This window comes from Pogona vitticeps, chromosome 4, assembly GCF_051106095.1.
Source record: "Pogona vitticeps strain Pit_001003342236 chromosome 4, PviZW2.1, whole genome shotgun sequence".
Lineage (NCBI taxonomy): Eukaryota > Metazoa > Chordata > Lepidosauria > Squamata > Agamidae > Pogona > Pogona vitticeps.
In genome coordinates, this window is record NC_135786.1 from 91,607,933 (window position 1) to 91,631,665 (window position 23,733).

Sequence of the window (23,733 nt, forward strand, 5' to 3'; positions counted from 1 at the left end):
CCCCCCTTGCGTTTAATCATCAAATTAAAAATTAATCTTCCTTGGTAAACGATGCCTGCTTTTCTTAACTGCTCTGTATATGTCCTAAAGGCCATGTGCCTAGGCATTATCTTGAGACATGCACTTTGGATGAACTGAACAATTTTACCTTTCTGTTCTACAACATGGAAGTTAAAGAACACTACAGGCACTCTGGATTTCAAACAGTGACCACAGAGTTTGAAACCCAGCTCACTCCTCTGCAGGCTCTTGCTGGAAAGCAAAAAGATTATCCAGGAACAGTTTCTAATATACGCAAGTTAGATAGAAATTTGCTGGACTAGTGAATTTTGTCATGTCGCTGCCTTCCTCTTGTTCAGTGGTTCACTAAATATAAATATTTATGCTCCAATTTCTATTCTGCAGGCTCTCCATTCTAAGCTTCTTTGTTTGGATATATGTTCTGTTTTTCACTAGCTTCATAGACCTAATTACTCAATTTGTTTTCTCTGCAATACCTGTCAATTCCTCTATAATCATTAAGTTTACTCTCTAGAGCAGTGATTGGCCAAGCAAGATGTTTTTCGGTTGCAATTCCCAGAAGCCTCCACCACCAGCTGTATTGGTTAGGGTTTCTGAGAGTTGTAGTCCAAGAACACCTCAGTTACCCAAAGTTGAGAATGACTCCTCTAGAGGCAGCAGAGCAGCTGACCAATCAGCCACCAAGTTATATCTTGCTTGTCTTAGTTGAGCCAAATCCTCTACCATTCAAGAGAGTGTTTTAAAGTGTTCACAAAGCTGACCAACACAATGTGGCCCTCCTTGCTTTCCAGGCACTCTGGGATGCATAAACAATCTCACAGGAAAATATGGCCTAAAGCTTCATTTCACATTGTGTTATCTATGTGGTGCACAATCCATGTTGTAGGTCATAGCCTTCTGTCATACTCTTGACTGAAGTAGCCCACTAGAGTGGAGAACTATTTGTTTACCTTGCTAGCTCAGCTTCTTGCAGGCCACGCCCCACGCTATATCTATATTCTGTCATCCATTTAATCTATGCCTCAGCTCTTACTCAAGCAACATGCTGGGGGATGATTTACAAGAGGGTGCATTTGTTACAAATGCTCTGTGTACACCATTTTAAATTACTTTGTATAAGCTTTTTTCTCCAGCAGTTTGCAAGCAGAATGGTTCACATTCTCCATGTCTTTCTGTAATTTTATGGGCAATTTATTAAACCTACCATCACTACTTATTACTTTTCTGTACAAAATATCTAACTGCTTGGAGACAGGCAATTTATATCCTCTGCCCGGGAGCTCTAACACACATACTTACATGTATTTGGCTCTATATACTGTGAAAGAGGATCACTTTGCATTGGTAACTGTTTCATGGAAAATGCAAGATGTGATGGCACTAGAGTACATCAGCTGACAACTTTTCAATTAAGAAGAAACGGAAACAAATTGAGTTCTCCATTCATTACTGAGATTTTGGCAAGGAAAGCTCTTTTTTAACATCTGCTGAGAAGCTGCTGTCGTCGTCGTCGTCGTCGTCGTCGTCTTCTTCTTCTTCTTCTTCTTCTTCTTCTTCTTCTTCTTCTTCTTCTTCTTCTTCTTCTTCTTCTTCTTCTTCTTCTTCTTCTTCTTCTTCTTCTTCTTCTTCTTCTTCTTGCATTACTAAAGAGTCCCCAGCATATGCTGAGCACTGGATAGCTCAAAAGTTTATAGGTTGGGAGTTTGATTCTCCACTGTGTCTCCTGGGAGAAAAGCCAGCCTGTGTGGTCTGCACGGTCCCAGGGCACCCTCAAAAGAATGGAAACCACTTCTCAGTATTCTCTACCTAGGAAACCCTGGAAATGGTTGTCGTAAGTCAGAATCAGCGTGAAAGGACACACCAACAATAGTAATGTGTATCTTGCCTTTCTTTCAGTGACTGTGCCTAGCTCTTTGTACACATGTAGTTATCACACTTCTATTGCAGGTGTAGTAAAGTTCTCCCAGTGAGTTTCATGACCAAGTCAGGACTAGAACCTGCATCTCCCAACTTTCAGTCCAGTATTCTAACCACAACACCACACTGTCTTGTGTGCAATTCTGCATGGCCTCCGGCAGCCATTCGCTTGTCCTCAATGATCCCCATCTTCATCACAAAATACAACTTATACTCATAAATCTGTTTGCAGTATTCAGCCTTCAATAAATGTGCATATTACTAACGAACTCAACCAGGGATAACACATAGCCAAAGCCTATGCTGCTGCTGTTTACTGCGCCACAGAGAGGCCATCTCACAGACAATGTTTTGGGTTTTGTTTGACGAAAACTAGCTAGCTGCAGATCATGACCTTGTGATAAGCGATTCTCTTGGAATCTAAAGAGGTCTCTTTCAAGGTCTCCAACATATCCAGTTTAATCTCGAATTCTTATCACTAAGCCTTCCTTACAGGCAAAAGCTGAGAGACTGGCTTGGGCCATCTGCTTAAGCTTTAGTTAAACGCTTCCTATTGGAAAAGACATTTATCAGACCAAAAAACCTTTTGGCATGGAGGAAAAACATATACATGTTACTGAGATGGAAGGATTCCCACAGTGTTTATGTGGAAGTAAAGCTGCTATGAATGATCCACCTAAAAGTTTCTCTTTCTCTTGTGGTTGTGTGCAGGGCGTTCGCATTTGTTTTGCTTACACCGTAGAAACATTCAGTACCACTCTTAAATGATGAATCGGAGATGTTATATGCAGTGATGCATTAAGGAGATGCATGCTGTTTTCGTTTACAATGTATGGGGTTTTTTTTAATGTGGTGGTGTCAGGGAGAACAACATTTTGCACAGAAAGAGACTGGGAAACTGATCCCAAGTTAATTCCCAAAGTGCCTTCAGTGTTCAGTCCAGGGATGCTACAAAAGACCTAACTGCACTGAAGTCATCCTAATAGTGAAGTACTGGATGACAGAATCCCATGGTAGGGGAGGAAATGTTTTTTCCACCTGGACTCCACATAACTGGCAGGCTGTAATCAAGCCCCCCCCCCAAACACTTCAATATTCTCTTATCTAGAGACACCTACAAACACACATGAAAGCTGGCAAACTGATATGAATCACCCACCTTTTGGTGATAATTACCCTGTTTCCCTGAAAATAAGCCCAAGTATGATTTTTCACAATGCTCGTAATATAAGCCCTACCCCCCAAAAAATAAGCCCCAGTTAAGTGAAACCCCACCCTCCACCACTGCGCAGCATTGTGCAGCAACCAGAAGACGACATGACTGTATTTGAATAAATGTAGATTGTTGTACAATGTACATGAAAAAAATAAAATATCCCCTGAAAATAAGCCCTAAGGTGTTTTTTGGAGCAAAAATTAATGTAAGACCCTGTCTTTTTTTTCGGGGAAACACGGTATGAAGAACTCTAAGGAAATAGCTGGTGCTGGAAAGAACTTTTTCACTGGCCCAGTTGGTTAATGACACTTCAGTCTCCTTGCCTTCTTGCACAGGAGGCAACACAGGAGGCAGGGTTTTTTCTAGACATTAAAAGATTTGAGCCCATAGGGGTCAGGAGAAAACTTGCATATATTAATGCCAGTCTATATTTTACATGTAGGAATAATTTTAGCACACAGAACTCCAATCGTCTATTGACCCAACATGTGTACAGAGTGTATTGTTATGATGGGATATTTGCTTATAATCAAAGCCTGGAGCCATCACTTTTTGGACGACAGCTTCCAAAATCTCTCCGCACCCATGCTGCTGGGACAGAGGGGTGAGTTCTGGGACTTGTAGCCCAAAAAAGAAACTTTCCCAGGCTTTGCTTACAAGAATGTCAGAAAGAAACAGACATTTCTCTCCTTTTGCAAAACTGAAACACTTCTGCATTACGTTTTCTCCAGGCAGTACTTTAAGAAAGAAGGGTGACTGAAGGCAAATGCAGAGCTACCTCTCATAAGCAACCCCTGTGGTTTTCCTCTTGATTCGCCTAAATGACAATATAGTAATCATGTACCATCAAGTCAATTCTAACTAATGGCAACCCATTTCAGGGTTTTCCAGCTAGAGACTCCTCAGAAGGGGTTTCCCATTCCCTTCTTCGGAGGGCATCCTGGGGCTGTGCAGCATGCCCAGGGCTACACAGGCTGTCTCTACTCACAGGAGGCCCAGTGGGGAATCAAACTCTTAGCATCTGGCTACACAGCCAGGTTTCTAAACCAGTGAGCTCTCCAGCAATCTTGTAAGGTTTAGGATCTCACTGATATACCAGGCTAGGAGAATCAACTATAATAAAGACAGATATTTACAGGCCTCTCCACAGCAAGTTCCTCCCCTCCTACAACCTTTTCCTGTGGAGCTCAAGCTTCAAATGCCAGATCAAGACCGGTGCCACTGTAACAGGATGGGGAAAGCTGCTCCCAAGTATTTTTGGGAAGTTAAACCCTGAACACATCCTTGTCGCACACTAGTGAAAAGAGTTGTACAGATGAGTGTTCAAGAGATGCAGAGCATTTTAAATCCCTGAAGACTCGGAATCATCAGGCTGCCTGGCTGGCACACTTTAATAGAATAAAATGCATATTTCTGTCCAAATTATATGTTGCTCATCCAAAAATGAGATTATCTGTTGGTTTGTTTTTCTAAAGAGACGCTATTGCAGCTTGACAATGCATTCTTCATGTTACCAAATACAGGGTACATATCACTTTATGAATATTTAAATGACTTGCTTCCACATCACTGAATATGCTACCATATGCTTCCACTCAGAATTTACTGTCTATTCTGGGTACCATTGCAGAGGCTTTAAAACAGGAGGTCGACAAAGTGAAGTCTGTGGGCTGCATGCAGCTCTCGGACCCCATGCAGCCTCCCCGGGTCACTTTTCTGGGCCCCAGGAGCTCCCCAGTGGAACTTTCAAATGCACTGAAAATAAGCATATGGGAACCATTTATCGTTTTTGAGATTTAGACCAATGCGATTAGAATGTTTCATTGTACTTGGCACTGTCTTGAGAGAGAACCTTAGCAATCTGATGGAGGTCTACTCCCTTTACTCTTAGGTCCAGGCCTCAGGTCTGTTCTGAAAGCAATGAGTAAGCTATTTTATGAGGTGGGACTGTCGCCGGGGAGACGGAACCTCCTTCCTGGCCCACTACAGTCGGTGCCTGGACCAGGCCAAGAGGCTACCAGCAAGACTCAACCTCTCAGTTAATATAACAATACGGCAGTCCTCAGAATTCATGTTTATTCTGAGTGCCAAGAAACAATAGAGTGACTCTATATCTTTTACTTCCTCACGGATCTTTATATTAGAAAACATAAGATACAGGTTTTCTTGGTTCCTCTCCATTTCTGTCTCCTCCCTGCTCTCAGGGTAGGGTGGCCACTGCTCCATTGCCAAAAGAGAAGAGGGCATAGAGGACACGGAACATCAAAAAGGAGGGACATCATTGCTTAGCTAGACATTTCAATAAAAGGTCCATTCCTGGGACCAACTTCCCAGTTCATACTTCACTTACATGCCATTTATCAGTAACAGTAGTGTATGTGTTTTGCTTCTTTTCTTACAAAATGAACACACACAGAGAGAGAGAGAGAGAGAGAACCATTAATAAATAAAGGAGAGATGGCTGATTTGATGCCTTTACCAATCAAAACCAGTATTATACATAAAGATTTAATTTCATAAATTCATTACTCATAATAGCCTAGTCTAAATATTCTATCCAATATTGGGGGGGGGGATATTCTTCCCCTCCCCCTAGCTCTGTAAAGCTAAGCTTGACAAAGAGTTCTGATGGACTCAAACCACAGTCAAATTTTGAGATGTTATCAGGATAGTAAAGGCATGGACTGATAACAAGTGTGTTATACTGCCTAGAGTGTCAGACACAGAATCAGGAGATTTGGGATCAAATCCCTTCTCAGCTCCCCCTAAACCTTACAAAGGTTCCAGCAGTAGGTTTGTTTGTTTGTTTTCAGTTAAGGAGGCTCGCACAAATTTTCAGACACCCCCCCCCCCATTCCTAAGTAGTATCTAAATGCTGCAAATGTAAGATAAGGTAGTGTATACTTTTCCATTTTGACCTCCTGCTACAGAATCACAGAGATGACCATCAGAAGAAGACAGAATGCTCCTTCCTCTCCTTTGAACATGTGTAGACTAGCAATCAAGGCTAATCATTTGGTGAACAGATTAGATACAGTTGGATGAAAGATTCTACCAAGGTTCAGCTTCTTCTAAAAAAGAAATGAATTGAGAAAATGCAGGAAATGTACACAATGGTACAAACTTGTTTCTATTGAAATTATTATAATCAATAGATCAGACAGAACTTTGCTTCTATTTGTTTTTAAGTATTCTGGAATAGAACAGGCAGGAAGACTGAAATTAGGACAGCATAAAACTTTCAGCCAGATTAATTGTGCACAACATATGTAGCATATAAAGTGGCAGAATATGGAGAATCAGTCCTGACTCCTGGTTAAAGGGTTGGACTGGGTCTTGAAAAACTAAGGTTCAAATCCTCACTTACCCACGAAACGCACTGGGTGACCCTGGATCACTCACTGGCCAAAATACTATTGCGTAACATAGTGGTTGCCCCAGAGTTAGTCTACTGAATCAACAGGGGTTTGGTGAGTCAACTCCTCCATAATTTCTACTGGTTCTAATAAGTCTATTCTAATTGCAACTTACTACATTAGACTTACAGTAGGTCCATTTGAATCAAAGGAACTTCCAGGGGTGTTGACTTACCAAGTCCCCAGTGATTCAACAGACCTACCCTAGTGCCATCTACTACACTAAGGAAAACAATTTTGACCACTGCCTCTCAGGTTGGCCTACATCACAAGGGTGTTATTACATCACCAAAATAGGGAGAAGAGTCATGGATTTATTGGGGGAACAAAAACATAAACAATAACTACTAAAATAAATACATGTAAATGTGGTTTGTGTTATTGACTGTACCAACTCCTTGGCTGTAGGTAAGGTAAGGGCTCCCCTTGACAACTGTCCAGTCGTGCCCGATTCTAGGGGGTGGTGCTCATCCCCAGCCGTAGAGCCAGCGTTTGTCCGTAGACAGTTTCTGTGATCACGTGGCCAGTGCAACTAGACATGAAACGCTGTTACCTTCCCACCCTAGTGGTACCTATTTATCTACTCGCATTTTTACATACTTTCGAACTGGTAGGTCGGCAGGAGATAGGAGTTAACCAAATAAAAAGCAACTGCTGGGAAAGATGCACCTGGAAATGTTAGTTTTAGTTCATGACTCCAGAGATCATGTTGGCTGTCAGATTGCGGGAGTCCAAGTCCAAGGTGTAACACATCTCCCAAGGCAAAGGCAACATGGAGGAGTGCAGGTTCATTTTTAGTATCAGCATATGTAGAAAAGTTAAAACAAATAACCATTTAATATAAATTTGTAGAGGCGGATTCTCTGGCTTAAGGCCAGCTCTGCCACAGTAGTGGTGAGGATAACCACTTTCGATCCTCTCACCCACCACTTTTTTCATTAAAACCTTTCTCAGCAACATGTCCCAAATCCAGTAATAGAACTGCGTCTCACAGGGACTGCATGCTGGAGAAAAACTGCACCACAGTTAAACAGAGAGATAGCAGAGGATTTAGCACTTCTCAGCCACATGCCCCTTTTGATGCTGAAACAAGACCTCTTGTTTCCCAAAAGCTTCTACATGATGGCAACACGTCTGGATTTCAAAACAGAGATCTGCCAATGTCGTATCCAGCTTGGCCTGATGACTCTCCCAACATTCAGAAAGAGAGATTCCCTTTTCCCAGGAAAAGCCTGGGAGAAAAGATAAACTTTGCAATGTGCCCTTAAGGTCAATATCCTTGCGCTCTAGTAACCAACTGAGGGACAGCAAGTTCTAAAGTTTAAGCCCCTTCCCTGCAACTTTCCCCCTTGAGAGCTCTCCGTGACTAAATCAGCAAACTTTGGGGTCTAATTTCTCAGCTACGCATAATCTAAGAAAAGTAATTTCGACAATGGCAAGTATCTGAATGCCTGGTCCTGAAGAGACTAAATTATAGTAGCCAAAAACTGAGTACCATTGTTTTCCCAGGGATAAAATGAATGTGGTACACAGACATTAGACTTATCTTTTAAAAATATGTAGTTAAAAACAGCTAAAACAGTAAGCTTACAACTGACTGTACTGCACATTACATAAAAGATGTCAAAATTCAAAAGAACTACAATGAAACAAAAAAGAACAAGGTGAGAATAGAGAGCCTATCAACTGAAAAACATATGCCCCCAATTCTGTTCTGTTCCATAAACACAGTAAGTAGAGAGAATGTTATAATCCATACTGACATTACAAAACTCCCATGATTTTTTTAAAAATTCACAATCCCATTTGAAAACAAAAAGATGCTTTAGAGCAGGTCAGACTGCAGACTGCCATCTCTTATTGACAGCAGCTCTCTGGGATCTTGGGGTACAGGAGCATCTCCATTTTGCTGACTCGGCAATTGGGCTACCCAAAGGGTGACCTGTGACCCTTTTGCAGTTGTTACACTTTGTCACCCATCCACTCCAGCCAGCATGGCAAAACAGTCAAGAAAGATGGGAGCTGCAGTCCAACATGTAGGCCACAGGTTGACCTCCAACATGAGAACAGCTGCTCTTTCTTTCTTTGCAATGCTTGAGGGCAAAGAGGTGTGTTGCTCCTACTGCCTCATGCTACCCCTGTCTACTCAGAATCAAGCCCCACTGAGTTTAAAATAGGACCTACTCCCAGGTAAGCATGTAAAGGTTTGTAACCTTACATATAACCCTTACCCATCTGGGAGAACGCCCCATTTTTTTTCACTAAATGGAGGCTGTGATGGCTGCGATGACGTCACCTGCCTATCACGGTTATGCTGGAACCCATCTGCCTATAGCAGAGCAGGAGGTGGGACTCCAGGAGGTGGAGCTGTGTATATAAGGGGGGGGGGAGTGAATGATGTCAGTTAGTTAGGAGTTAGGAGTTAAGAGTTTTGGAGTTAAGAGTCATGAAGAGTTAAGGTCTGAGTGATAGCGTGTATGAGGGGATACTTTATTATTACTGATTGCCTTTTTATTTTAATTATTATAGTGATTTACCATTCCTTCTGTTGTTATCAATAAAATACAAGTTTTTATTTTAAAAATCATACTTTTGTCTGAAGAGTTGTATGAGGGAATGGTTGGTGGCAGCGTAAATAAAGTGTGAATGAGAGAGTGTCCTGACCATTGTGACGTGAAAGAGGAACGTCACAGAGGCGTATTCCCAAGTAGACAGGCACAGTCTTGAGCAGTTGTTGACTTATTTCTGGGCAAAGATGGAAACCTACTTGTTTGGACAATACCCCAGTCAGCCTGGCCAGTTGTCTCTGATTCTCAGGCACAATTTGGTATACTCTTACTCGCTAGCATTTCTCACCGATGTAGGGACTGGAATGCCAAGATGATTTTTATTAGAATATTTTGTTCCTAATGGAAATCAAAAGAAATCAAAAAGTTATGCCTTAGATACATGGCATAAATACAAGCCCTCATTTACAATCAGGACAGAAATGGATATTTTTAAAACTGGCATGGAGTACTGTGTGACAAACCCAGACCTACTGGGATCTGCCACACGTTAACTAAGCTGCCACCAACCATTCCCTATAAGAAGTCACACAGACCAGGGATGGATTTTTAACAAATAAAAGAATAAGGTTTATTTAAATACAACACACAGGGAAAATAAAATGATCAGGTGAATAAGATAAAGTAACGTGGCTTAGTTTCACTCATACATACACACAGTTTGGTTCACACAGAACCCTTAACTTGAAGCACAGACCCTGAACCTATCAGGTTCTGGCTAACCAACAGACACCTGAACCTATCAGGTTGGTACTCTGACACACAGTAGTACCCTGTCTGACACACAGACTCCCACACCAGCTTCTTCTTCCCAGCTGCTGCTTCTTCACATCCCAGCGTCTGCCTCTTCACCACACAGGCTTCACATTTATATACAGTACAGCCCCTCCTCCTGATGTCCCGCCTTCCACTCCCCATAGGATGGAACTTTCCCTCCAAACCCATGACAGACAGGTAACATCAGTGCTGTATGTAACACCTCCCCTCTTTATAAGTTGTTTTGTAGGGGGAAAGCTAAGGTGCTTTTTCCCAAAAAACAACCTGGATAAAACACACAACAACAGTTATACATACCATATCATACTTACTTATACTTACATTCTAAGTTAACCATAGCAATTAGGCATTTAACCATTTACCATATACATTACATCAATTTACCTTTATTCATACAAACCAAGTTCAAAAAACAGGTACATTTAACTTTTGGTCATCATTATATACACATAGTCCATGTTCTTTCGCCGTCTTCATTCTTCAAGTCTTCTTGACAAGGCGTCAGCAACACAGTTCACTGACCCTCTGACCACCTTCACTTCAAAGTCATAGTCCTGTAGGTTTAAAGCCCACCTCATAAGTTTGCTATTGTGGGTTTTCATTGTCTTTAACCATTGCAGTGGTGAATGGTCAGTGCACAGAACAAAATGTCTTCCCCAGATGTAAGGCTTGGCCTTCTGGATCGCGTAGACTATGGCCAAACACTCCTTCTCCACGGTTGCCAAATGTCTCTCACCTTTTTGAAGTTTCCTACTCAGGTAGGACACTGGATGCTGGTCACCATTCTCATCCTCCTGGCACAGAACTGCTCCTACCCCGCTGTTAGACGCATCGGTGTAGATGATGAACTCCCGGTCGAAGTCTGGAGCCCGCAGCACTGGATAGTTGATGAGCGCCTGCTTCAACCTCTGGAACGCCTCCTCACAGTCGCTGGTCCACGGGATGCGGTCATCAGCCTTCTTCCTCGTCAGATCGGTCAGCGGAGCCGCAATCTCGCTAAACCTCGGGATGAACTTTCTGTAGTAGCCCACCACCCCAAGAAATGATTTGACTTTTTTCTTGGTGTTGGGTCTGGGCCAATCACGAACTGCTTCTATTTTGGCCTCCAGGGGTTTTATCACTCCTCCCCCTACCATGTGACCCAAGTATTTTGTTTCTGGGCTACCCAGCTGCAGTTTGTTCTCTTGGCAGGGCCTGGGCCAAAGCACTTCCTCCCCTGGGTCAAAGTGCCTCTCCCTGACTTCCTGGTCATCCCAAACTTTCTTTCTGACCTTTTGAGCTTGCAGGGTCTCTGCTGCTAGCTCTAGGTTTCTCTTTAGGTCAATCCTTAAAGAGTCTATGTATGTCACAACGTCTTGTGGGTCATCCTGGGTGATCTGCTCCCAATTTTGTTTGATCAAATCAAGGGGCCCTTTCACCCTTCTCCCAAATAAAAGTTCAAATGGACTGAACCCGGTACTGGCTTGTGGCACTGATCGATAAGCGAACAAAAGGGATTGCAGCTTCCGGTCCCAATTGTTTGGATTCTCTGCCAAGTAAGCCCTAATCATGCGCATCAGAGTCCCATTGAACTTCTCAGTTAACCCCTTACTTTCAGGATGATAGGCAGTGGTTTCCTTGTGCTTAATTCCACAGATTTGCCATAAGCGTTTCATGAGCTTTGATGTGAACGATGCTCCCAAATCTGTGATTATTTCTGAGGCAAATCCCATCCTGGACATATACCCCACCAAGGCATCTGCCACTGTGTTAGTTTCAATGTTAGTCAAGGGAATGGCTTCAGGGTACCTCGTGGCATGGTCCACAATGGTGAGAATGAACCTATTCCCCCTCTTTGTGGCCTTGGGCAAAGGTCCCACAATATCCACCCCTATGCATTTGAACGGAGTGTCAATCACAGGCAAAGGGCACAACTTTGCTTTGGTCCTGTCGCGGCTATTCCCCTGCCTTTGACACACATCACATTGTTTACAGAACTCCCTGATCTGCTTCCCTATGTCAGGCCAGTAAAAATTCTGTGTGATTCTCTGCTGTGTTTTGTTCACCCCTAAGTGCGCAGCAAACATGTCAGAGTGCCCCCTTTGTAAGATCATGGGGCGATACTTTTCAGGTACCACTAGCTGACTTCTGATTCCATCTCCCCCTTTTGAGATATTCCTCAGGGTCTCTCTATATAAAATCCCCTTTTTCTCCAGAAATCTCACTGGGGTTTCAGGTGTTAGCTGGGCGTCAGTCACCTGTTCAAAACACTTTTGGAGAGTGGCGTCTGCCTTTTGCTCTTGTCCAAATCTGCTGTCTGTGGTTAAGGTTTCCACCACAGCTTCTGAACTCCCCTCTGCTTCCGTCTCTGGTTCATCATTACCCCCCTGAACTGTCCCCGTGGTGGCTTGTGAACGTGTAATCACTAGCACCCGTTTCACATGTTCAGCCAGGTCATTTCCCACGAGCACGGCTGCTGGCAGAGTCGATGAAATCGCTAGCCGCCAAACTCCCCTCCAGCCTTGAAAGTTGACAGGTACCTCCGCGACTGGGAGTGAGATTATCTGCCCCTCAATCCCTGCTACCTTTATGCTCTCATTCGGGATTATATATTCCCTAGGAATAATATCTGGATGGCACAGGGTCACCTGAGAACAAGTGTCCCGCAGCCCCCGATACTGACGGCCAAGTATTCCTACGTCCACCCCTGCTGTCTCAAACAACTGAGAATCTGTTCTCACGAGCAAGCATCGCTTGACCTCCACAAGAGGACCACCTTCCTCAGCCTGATCAGCAGATGCAGCCGTTCCAGACTGAGCAGCCATGGCAACAGGCTCCCTCAGTGACAATGAGCCTTGCTCTCTCTGGACACAGAACACAGCTTTTGGCTTGGTTCCACTAGAATCCTGAGGCACAATTCCTTTTAGCTGCTTTAATTTCTCACAATCTGAGATTAGATGGCCTTTTCCCTGACAGAAATAACATTTTCTGGTGTATTTTGATTCTCTCTCATCTTGTTTTGGTTTTCCCTCCAAAATCTGAGGTCTTAGTTTCATGTCTGAGGGCTTCCCTTCACCATGGGCCCCTCCCCCTTGCTGGCTTTTCCCTGGTCCCTGAGAGTACTTGTTGTAGGTTTCTTTGGGTTTACCTACAGATTTCCCCTCACCCAAGGGCTTTCTTATTTGCGAAATAAAATCTGCGATCTCGGCTGCTTCTACCACAGATTTTGGTTTCCTTTCCCTCACCTGGAACTTCAATTCCCCATGGAGAACTGAATAGAACTGTTCCAGCGCTATCAAATCTTTAAGCTGTTGAAAGGTCTCTGTCCCCTCCTGCGATAGCCATTTCTCAAGCAGCCTCACCAATTGGGCCCCCACTTGGGTAAAAGTCTGCTCTGGCTTTTTGGTGATTGACCTAAATCTTTGTCTCAACTGTTCCGCATTTATCCCATGTCTTGCAAACACCAGTTTTTTAAACTCTGCAAAATCTTTCATCAGTTCCTCAGGCATCTCGGCATAGACCTCAGCCAGGCTACCACTGATTAAAGATCGCATGATGGTCATCTTCTCAGTTTCCCTCACTGAGAAGTCCACAAACGCTCTTTCCACTAAGGAAAAGAACACCTCAGGACAATCTCCCTTGTGGTACACAGGGAATTTCTTCAGGTCAGCTTTAGACAATTGGCCTCCCTCAGAATCCCTATTGTTATTATTGTTCTGGTTCATCATTTCCAATTTTCTTAATTCAAACGCCATCCTTTCTTTTTCCAGAGCAATTTTCTCTCTCTCCATTCTTTCTTCCCTCTCCATTCTCTCTCTCTCTCTCTCTAATTCAAATTTTCTTTGCCTCTCCCTTTCCTCCATTTCAAATTGCCTTTCCCTTTCCTCCCTTCTTTCTCTCTCTAATCTTTCCTCCACTTCAAATTGCCTCATCCTCAGTTCATGCTGTTGGGCTATGAGCAATTTTCTGAGTTCTGGGTTCTGCTCTCCTGTGCTGTCACCCTGCACTGAGCCAAATTCATCCTCAGAACCTTGGTCAACCTGGGGGTCTTTCACTTCACCCATTTCTGCCATTTGGCTTCGAGTCAAGGGCATAATCCCCCCTCAGAACAAGCTGCTTTAAAAAGTCAAGCCTCAAAATAAAACGACCACTTTTTTTTTTTTCCTCAGAACCAGCTTTCTATAGATTGCTGCTGTTCTTCAGCACTAATCTTGCAACAGTTGCGAGCCAGAGTCTACCCCCCTCTGCTAGGCCTCTCAGCAGGCAGGCTAAATCACTGCTACTTTACACAGTTTTGCCTCAGCTTTTTTCCCGCCAAAACAAGTTGCCTCAGAGCACCCTAATCTAGTCTTCCCACTTGGCACGTTCTTCCACTAGCGCACCTCCCCGTGAGGTACACCTAGAAGATTACCTACGCGCCTCAGATTGTCCCTGACTAGACCCCCCTTGCTCTGGGCACACTTGCCAAGGCTTTGCTGGACCACTGGACAACTGGACCAGTCGTATCCCACACGCTGGACACCAATCAATGTGACAAACCCAGACCTACTGGGATCTGCCACACGTTAACTAAGCTGCCACCAACCATTCCCTATAAGAAGTCACACAGACCAGGGATGGATTTTTAACAAATAAAAGAATAAGGTTTATTTAAATACAACACACAGGGAAAATAAAATGATCAGGTGAATAAGATAAAGTAACGTGGCTTAGTTTCACTCATACATACACACAGTTTGGTTCACACAGAACCCTTAACTTGAAGCACAGACCCTGAACCTATCAGGTTCTGGCTAACCAACAGACACCTGAACCTATCAGGTTGGTACTCTGACACACAGTAGTACCCTGTCTGACACACAGACTCCCACACCAGCTTCTTCTTCCCAGCTGCTGCTTCTTCACATCCCAGCGTCTGCCTCTTCACCACACAGGCTTCACATTTATATACAGTACAGCCCCTCCTCCTGATGTCCCGCCTTCCACTCCCCATAGGATGGAACTTTCCCTCCAAACCCATGACAGACAGGTAACATCAGTGCTGTATGTAACATACTGTCCATTCTAATAGACTAGAGTAGAGAAGAGGAGAAACGGGGCTATTTCAGCCTCCTTGGGCAAGCATCTGATTTGTACTTTCTTCTCAGCTGGATGCCACTCCAGCAGCCCACCTGTTCTATTTGTATTTCATTGGTCAGAATAACAACTGTGGCCTTAACTTTCTTTTTTTCCTTCTCCCTCCCCATTCCTTATTCCTCATGTATCATCTCTTTAGTTTACATTGTAAGTTTGAGGATGGGGGCAAAGTAAGATGTCTTTAAGTGAATATGTAACCATTATTGATTAACAGAAAATACATCCAAGAGAATAATGAAAGAGTTGAAGAAATCACATTTAGGACAGAAATATTAACCATCTGTTTGACTCTGATCAGTTGCACAGATTATGTTGATCCTCATCATACAAATTGCCTGAAATAAAGAACAAACTGTTTTCTAATACAGAGCATCCAGTAATCCTAATTTGGCTATAAACTATTGACAAATATAGTCCTGACATGCCAAGCTCTATAAATTCATAGAGGATTACTTCTACAATAAAATATACATCTGTAAGAATGAAACAGCAGTAATAAGAAGGATATAATTTGGTATAACTTTTTAAATTCTAATTAGGGTTGTTAAAGCTGCAGTCTCTCACTCTCAGAGAGAAATAAAGCAGGAGAAAAATTTTCTCCTAGCAGGAGGCTTTTTGTGCATTTTTTTTTCTTCCTGAGAAAAATTACAGGAAACCTCATGGGATATCTCTGACGATTCATGGTTATTTTTTTCAGGAGGAAATCCTAATTGAACAGGATTATTACAATTCCTGAACACAGAAGCATGTTCCCTGGGCGAGACTCATCTGGGAAAAGCAGAAGATACACCAAGCTGTGCAGGATTGTTACAATTCCTGTGCAGAATGACATATTCCCTGTATTCAATTCACAATAAGGGAATTAAATGGCAAATTTTTTTGCAGTTTCTTGCACAGAAAATTGTGAACAAGAAGGGGGGGAAAAGGCCTCTCATTTTTGTGGGAAACTGGGAAATCTTGCAGATTCAGGAGGAAGTCTTCCCAAAGAGTCTCAGCATGATAAGACTCAGAAAGCGACGGAGAAGAACAATGTCACAAATCCTTCTCAGTCCCTAGTCTGAGGGGTGTCTTATACCAGTTGTTGCTTTATCCATTTCATCTACTGTAATTCCACAAACCCATAGACAGCAAACCCACACCCCAAAATTCATAAACCAAGCTTGGTGTCAACCTTATGCAAAGACAGTGTCTTGTAGTCTGATTCTATGCTTGTCTTCTTGGAAATAAACCTCAGTGTCTTTAATAACAGAGCTTAATCTCAGAGACATGACTCACACATGTGTACATGAGATGGTAGCTGTTTTCCTCATCACAGGCAAAAACAAAAGTTTTCCATATGCTATGTGCTACACACAGAGCCTTCTTGAACACACTGGTTTAAAAGCCAATTATGCCTCCCTACCCCGCCACTGCAATCACATTTCTATCTCTACAATCCTATGCAAGTTTACTTGGAAGTGCTACCAAATTCCACTAAGTAAGTAAGGGCACATAGGGTTGCACCTGTCTTTCATCCAGAATTCCTACACAATTTTAATTGATGTATAGGTTGACCACCTATAAAATTGCTCTCAGAGACGCAGAACATTAAGCAATATTCTTGAGGTCACACAGAAGGCTTTAGAAAGGTGTGAACAAAACTGATCCAAAATTGATTTTTTTATGAGAGAGAGAGAGAGAGAGAGAATTATATCCAAACTGTAGAAATTAAGGACTTGCTTCCATAATTTAAAAATAATGAAATACTACTGCTAAGTGAGACTGCGGCCCCTGAGGCTTAAAAAGCATTTATCAAAATCTAAACATAGTAAGAGTAACATAGTTTGGATGCCTAACAAATCAAACCTTTAATCACAGCCAAGAATTCAAGAGCATAATAGTAGTAGTTGTGTAATAGTAAACAACAGGGAGAGAACAATATAACTATTTTGGTCACTTGCCTGAATGCTGAACAGCAGGCACTCAAAAATCAGTTTACATCCAATTATGTCTATGCTTAATTTCCCCTATGCAACCCAAACTGAGACAGTATATATTTTTGAGAGAGAAGGATGGCTTCCACTACCATCTACAAAGTGCTTACTCTAGAGAAGTCCAACAGAATTCAGTGGCACCAGTTGGCTGTAAACCGTGTGCATGTGCAGCCCTGTTCTAGCTGTCATGCTACTCCGGAGTAAAGCCATGACTGCTCTGCAGCCTTACTTGAAAATATACACAGAACCAGCCCACTCTGGGATAGACAGGAGGATTGGCTGCAGGTTTTCCCTAAGGTTTCCCCTGAAGTTTTGGTGTGAAAGAATTACGTTTATCCTTCTCTGCTCCGAACGTTCAAAGTTTTTCAGGCGCTGGACGGCTGTTCTTTTCGACTAGATCTGACTCCAGAGTTAACCCCTTTTTTTACTTTGGAGTGATTTATGTCAGGCACCCAGGGCAAAGAAAGGCTCCAAGCTGGAAGCTGATAGCATCTCCTGTCATCTAGGCTGCCTCTATTCTCCCAATCTCTGATATGGAGGCGGCGGGGGGGGGGAACACATCCTGCAGCTGCCTGCCTCGTCGCACCCATTCCTCTGCCAGTGCAAACAATACGTGTGCCTCCCTTATCGCGGGGGGGGGGGCAAACCGTGCCAGGAAAAGCCCCTCGCTTTGGAGGAGGACAAAGCCACTTGTAAACACAGGCGCAGCCAACAGCACACAGCGCGGGCACAGTCCAGCCCCCCCCCCACGCTCTCGGGTCTTCTCCGGGTAGGGAAGACAGGAGTCAAGAAGGGGGAGAGGAGCGGAGTGTCCTGCACCAAGGACACCCTCTCCCCCCCCAAAAAAAAACAGCAACCCCAGCATCCCTGCCCGTCCCGCAAACCCTCTCCCCAAGGGTCCCGCGCCGAGAGTCCTTCCCGGGCTTTCGGGGCCACCCCAGCGCACCCCGCCAGGCACGGGCTCCTCCTGAACGCCCTCCCGCCCGAGGCAAGGCAAGGGGGGGGGGGCAACGCCTACCTCTCAAGGGCTCTGCCAAGACCGGAGCCCACGCCGCGGGGGAAGCAACCCGGAGGAAAGGAGCGCCGACGTTTGCTTTGGCCCCCCGCACGCCTCCAAGGGCACGCCACGAGTTGCAGCCCCGCGTCCCGGCTCACATCCCACGTTGCCTCCCAGAGCCCGGGCAGAGGAAGGGACCCGGAATCGCCAGATGGCCCCCCCCAAAAAAAACCAGCAGCGCACCCCGATGCCCGGAGAGGAAGGAGGGCGCCGATTGCCCCGGAGCGAGCTTTTTAGTCAAGACGCACCAACTTCTGCTGCTCCGGGAGTCTTGGCTTAACCCCATCGGGCTTGGAGAGCAACATCCTCAGCGGGGGACTCGCTCTCGGACCTATCCGTCAGCGCTCCGGAGGCTTCCTATTGGGCGGGGAGGCGGGGTTTGGCCTGTGATGGGCACCGGGCGTCCTTGCCAAGGAAAGCGCCGCCTTCTTCCTCCCTCTCGGTCGCCTCCCGAGCCTGTTGCTTCCTGAGGTGCGTCCGGAGCGGGTCCCGGGTCTCTTCCCCCCCCCCCCCCGCGGGCGAGGGAAGGACGGGTTTTCCCCGCTGCCTCAACGCCCCTTGGGAGGTTGCGGTGCTTCTCCGCGCTGGAAGGAACGGGGTGTTTCCTTGGGAGATGGATCCGTCGGCTTTGGGTGAACGACCGACGGCGAGATCCCAGTTGGTCTTCCTTTCCCCTCCCTCCCTTTTCTGGATCGCCGGCGTTGCTGAAACGTTATGCAACTCTCCGGCGCTGACAAGTCCTCCGTTTCCTCCTCCTGCCCCACATTTTTTTTTATAACGGTTGATTGCAGCATTTTCTAGGGATGTCTTGTGTTCCCCCTTCTCTACTGTTTAGCTTGTTTGCATTGCGTGGCCACTCGCCCCCAGTGTTTACCTTTCCCACCCTTTGCGCCCAGGTATGCACCTGGCCCACTGAGAGGAACGCGCTGTGCATCTGGGAAAGTGGATCGTACTCCGCAAACGGTTGTGCCGCAAGAAACTGCGGCAAGTCTTTGCGATCATAGGCTAACATCCCCCCCTCGCAAAAAATTGGAAAGTTACTGCTCTTCCCCGGACCCCACCCGGTCAGAAAGAATTCACCACACCAGTAACCCAACCGTTCACGACCTACGGGTTTAAAGCTGCTTACTTTGGGCCGGATCGCGCCCGTGCAGAGCAATCCTGCCTTTTTCCCCCGCCCTTCTCTCCATGAAGTGTAATACTGTACAACGTGCTCGAAAAGTGTGGTCAAAGATTGTAGGCTTAGAATCAAGAAGACTGCAATCAGATGTTCATCCCTAGGGAGCTGCGCAAATTCCACTCCCCAAACAGGAAGTGCGGGCAACAGAAAGATTCAAATCACGAACAGCTGGGTCTTCCATGAGCATGCAAAACGGGATCTGCAAGTATTTTAAAAGTGATTTATTCCCCCCATTGCGGCTGAAACAACAAATTAAAAAAAAAAGTTTTCCCACTTAGAAGAAGAGCCTGGATAATTACTCTCAAGTACAAAAGGAGCCAAAGCACGGAGCTCTATGCCGGGAATTTGTTTCGTTTAACTGCACATTAGCTTCCCCCCCTCTCAACATAGAAGGCAACCTAGATATCTTTGCATGTTTGGAACTACTTTCATCATCCTCAGGCAGTTTGGCAAGGGGTTGGGGTGAAAGTCCAAATGATCTGGAGAGGGCCAAGTTGCTCACCCCTGAACTGAGGGGTGAGGAAGAAGAGGCAACATTACAGAGGGCAGATTTGCCCATAATGGGAGAGCACTAGAGATTTATCTTACTTTCTGAGATTTTCATAGTTACAGACATCAAGAGGAGGCCTAGAAGTACCTATTTTGTAAAGAGTACTTAGACCCTCTTCCCGTAGAGGCAAAAAACTGGGGGGAGGGGGGTGTTTCGAGAAGCTTTGGTGTGAAAGTATGAAGCGTATCCTTTTCTGCTCTGAACTTTCAGAGGAAACAGATAGTACAGGGGTCAGGGAACTTTTTTACCTTTTACCCCCTAAAAATTTTTATTCGCTGACATTACCTCCTTGATTTGAAAGGAAGGATCTCGGTCACATGCAGCTAGTTGAACGCTGCCACCGAAGCCTCGCCGCCCAGGCCTCCTCCTCCTCTGCTGCCTGGCTCAGTCCCTTTCTCCGCCAGTAGACGGCTCCTGGGTGACTGCCAAAGAGCAGCAGGTGGCTTGCCCTCTGGAGGCGCACGCCACCACCTCCTGCTCTGGCACCGGCTCTGGCGGCTGCTCACTGGGGCGGCCACAGGCCTCACCAGCGCCTTGCCCTCCGTGCGCCGTGACACCTGCCGCACGGAGGGCAAGACACTCCTCCAGGCTCGGCTGGCCAGCGCAGAGGCGCCACCAAAGGAAGCCGCGCGGCTGGGCGAGCGCTGCTGCCGCCCAACGGGCTCCTCCGGGGACGGGGCATGGGGTGGCGGCCCAGTGCCAGAAGGCTGAGCCTGGCCCATGCTGCCATCATGGCTGCGCCCTTCCCCCTCCGCTGCAGTCCACCTCTCCAGTCCCTGGAAGGAGAGGCTCGTCCTGGCTGGGGTGCTGCAGCCACTCACCTTGGCCTTGCCCTCCACCATAGCCAGCCCCGCCGCCGCCCATCGCCAGCCACCATCGGCTGTGGTTCAGTTGCAGCCGAGCCGGAGAAGGGGGTGGGAAAGGGGATGATCGGGCTTCCAGGGACCCCCCTCCGGGCAGAAGAGGTGGAGGAGGGAAGGGGGTTAGGGTCACGTCCTCATTACAACCAGGATTTTCATTTTTATCCCATTTGGGGTAATTTACCCCTGTTCCCTGACCACTGGCATAGTACAATCCTGTGCGCTTCTAAAAGAATGTTGATCTGGCAGAAATCTGGAGTTTACTTTCATTTAGCTAAGTTCAGGGTACAAAACCCACTCATGGAACCAGCTGTTCTAAGCATCTGTGCATCAAAATACTGTAAAAAGGTTGCACCACAAACCTTCTCTTCTAGTAGCCGTGAAGCATTTTTATAATGGCAGCAGGCATGTACCCTAAAGCAATTGGGGAAGGAAGTACAGCAACTTCTCTGAAATCATGGGTGCCATAGAACAGCTTTCCCCCTCCAAATACTGAAATAGAGCTCCGCTCGTCTGCAGTTAGGCTTGCTGTGGGAGCTCTAGTCGAAAGACGCTGAAGAGACTATGATTTCTCACCTCTGCCTTGAAATAACCACTTCATAGAATGAACTCTGGAGGAAAAAAAATTGAATGAGATTCTAAACAGATAATAATAACAATAGACTTTACTCCCTACCCCTGACGCACAAAGTGCCAGGAAGCAATCCAGAGATGCACAATCTTTGAGTATTTAATTCTGCAGTTATTTATTATTTTGAGTTTAACTTTGTTTCTTTAATACTGTAATCTGCCTTGGATCCTTTAGGAGAAAGGGGCATATAAATATTTTAAATACATACATACATACATACATACATACATACATACATACATACATACATACATACATACATACATACATACATACATACATACATACATACATACATACATACATACATACATACATACATACATACATACATACATACATACATACATAGTATTTCAGGCCTGTATCAATTTCGCACCCATTACATCTGTCAGTTTTGGAGGGCAGAGGAAAATTTCCTCAGTGGGCATTAGAGTTAAATAGGAAAGGACTCAGTCAATGGCAAAGTGTGGATGCCCACATATTCTAGGCACTTTCCTCTTCTCAAGAACACCTGTTGAGAAAGGTAGCCCAAGAAGTGAGATCCTTATTCTGAGAGGGCAGCATGAATCAGGTGTGTAGACCCTGAGCTGTCAAGTTACCTTCCACCTTTGTGAACAGAAATAAACCAGAATATATAACTGAACGCTGGCCTGTGAAGGCTAAATTGTCCTTGTAAGATGGAGAGAGGCAATTTATAGGCCCCCTAGGTGTTGGTGTTCATCTCCCACCATTCCTGCCTAGAGCTGATAAAGGTCAGGAGGGGAACAGCATCTGGGGGTCCATGAGATGCCCCTATTGTATACGAGAAAAGACCCCCTTGTTCTGTCCCTTTGTTCTGCTCTCTGTATCCTGCCATTGCTTTCACAAACAGGACATCATTATTTGTACTGAGCAGTTCTTCACGAAGGAAACAAGTCACCCCCACCGGTGACTGAATTTTATTGCTTTGGGTCAGTGGCCTTTGAATAGAAAAAGCAGGCATTAAAAATGTACCAGAAATTTAAAATACGGAGAATCAAACATTGACCAATTTAAATAAGGTTATGTAGGATAAACCAAGTACCAATCTACAATTGTCCTGTGAACAGCCAGAAGTGATCTCACCCCATATCTTTTTTTTCCATCTTGACAGCAGAAACAAAGAGAGCTGAACCCCGAGTCACACATGTGTCCATGTCTACCAGCAAGTAGGACACTGCATCTGACAGAACCTGGGCACAAATCTTTGGGAGCAGATGCCGGGAGCAGAACAGTTGTGTGCCCTGGGCTTTACTTTAGAATAGCCTTTTCCAGCTGGGTGCCCTCCAGATATCTTAAACTACAACTCCATGGATACCTGACTATTGCATTAGCTGCATGAGTCTTGAAATCCCAACCCTGTGGCAGACCCAGTTTGGGGAAGGTTACTCTGGAAAAAATAAAAGGCATGCAATGGAACTAGCAGAAAACTAACTTGGAATAGCAATTGCCATCAAATAGTTGGAAAAGCAAATAAACTGGAGAGCCAGATTCTTTGTCTGAAAGAAGGGGAAGCTCCTGTTCCTAATCACTTCCAAACTGACTCATCTTAAGAAAATGATGCACAGTTTATATTTTATAATAGCAGAGGAGTATGCCAGCCAATAGGAATGCTCTCTATCAATTATAACTTGTACTACTTAACCAAATTCTGGGAAGGAGTCGATTCCTGCCCCCCCAGTTCCACACTGGCAAAAGTTTTAAGCATGCTGCTGATAGCCAAATCCTATAGCCATTGACCTGAACATAAGGGTGTGTGAATGCCGTCTGATCCAATCTGTATCCAAATAGATGTCATATGAAACATGACCAACCTGCCCTAAAATGATTTGGAGGTGGTCTAAACTGGTTTGTTCTCTCAGGCTTCTACAGATAGTGATATGTATTTGAATGTTTTCAAATCTGGAGGGGGGAAAAGAATCCTAAGACAATGGAAAACAAAGGGTAGTGATGTGGGACGTGGGGGAGGGGTGGCTTTATGCAGTACTATCAACTTTGGGAATGTGGTGGACCTTCAGTTTGTAGGCAAAAGTCCCACCAGCTCCTTTCCTTCCTTCCACCTCCTGGGAGACGTGCTCAGGAAAAATGTTTTGGGAGTGTGAAGGATGTTGCTTTACTGCCCCAGTCAGTAACCTGGCTTGGCCAAGTGTGTTACCTTGAACCTATCTAATTAAGTCAGTCTGTCATCCCCCACATCAGTGGTTCCCAACTTTGAATCCCCAGATGTTCTTGGACTAAAACTCCCAGAAGCCTTCACCACTAGCTGTGCTGGCCATGGTTTCTGGGAGTCATAGTCCAAGAACATCTGGGGACCTAAAGCTGGGAACCATTGTCCTATATTCATTGCACACACTCAATCCCAACTGTAATTGGGTCTCAGTGGGATGACCTAAAAGGAAAAGGAAACAAATTCTGAATCTAGACCATAGATA

The 23,733-nt window shown here is 45.1% G+C and overlaps 1 protein-coding gene across 4 annotated transcripts in view; it reads right to left on the bottom strand.

Moving 5' to 3' along the window:
- TGFBR3 (transforming growth factor beta receptor 3) overlaps window positions 1-18,276 on the bottom strand; it is a 181,389-nt gene extending 163,113 nt beyond the window's left edge. For all 4 annotated transcript variants that reach the window (XM_072997929.2, XM_072997928.2, XM_020807120.3 and 1 more), the window contains exon 1: window positions 18,021-18,276. The gene's annotated coding sequence lies outside the window, so the exon portion shown is untranslated. The remainder of the gene's footprint in view (window positions 1-18,020) is intronic.
- Window positions 18,277-23,733: the final 5,457 nt, after the last annotated feature.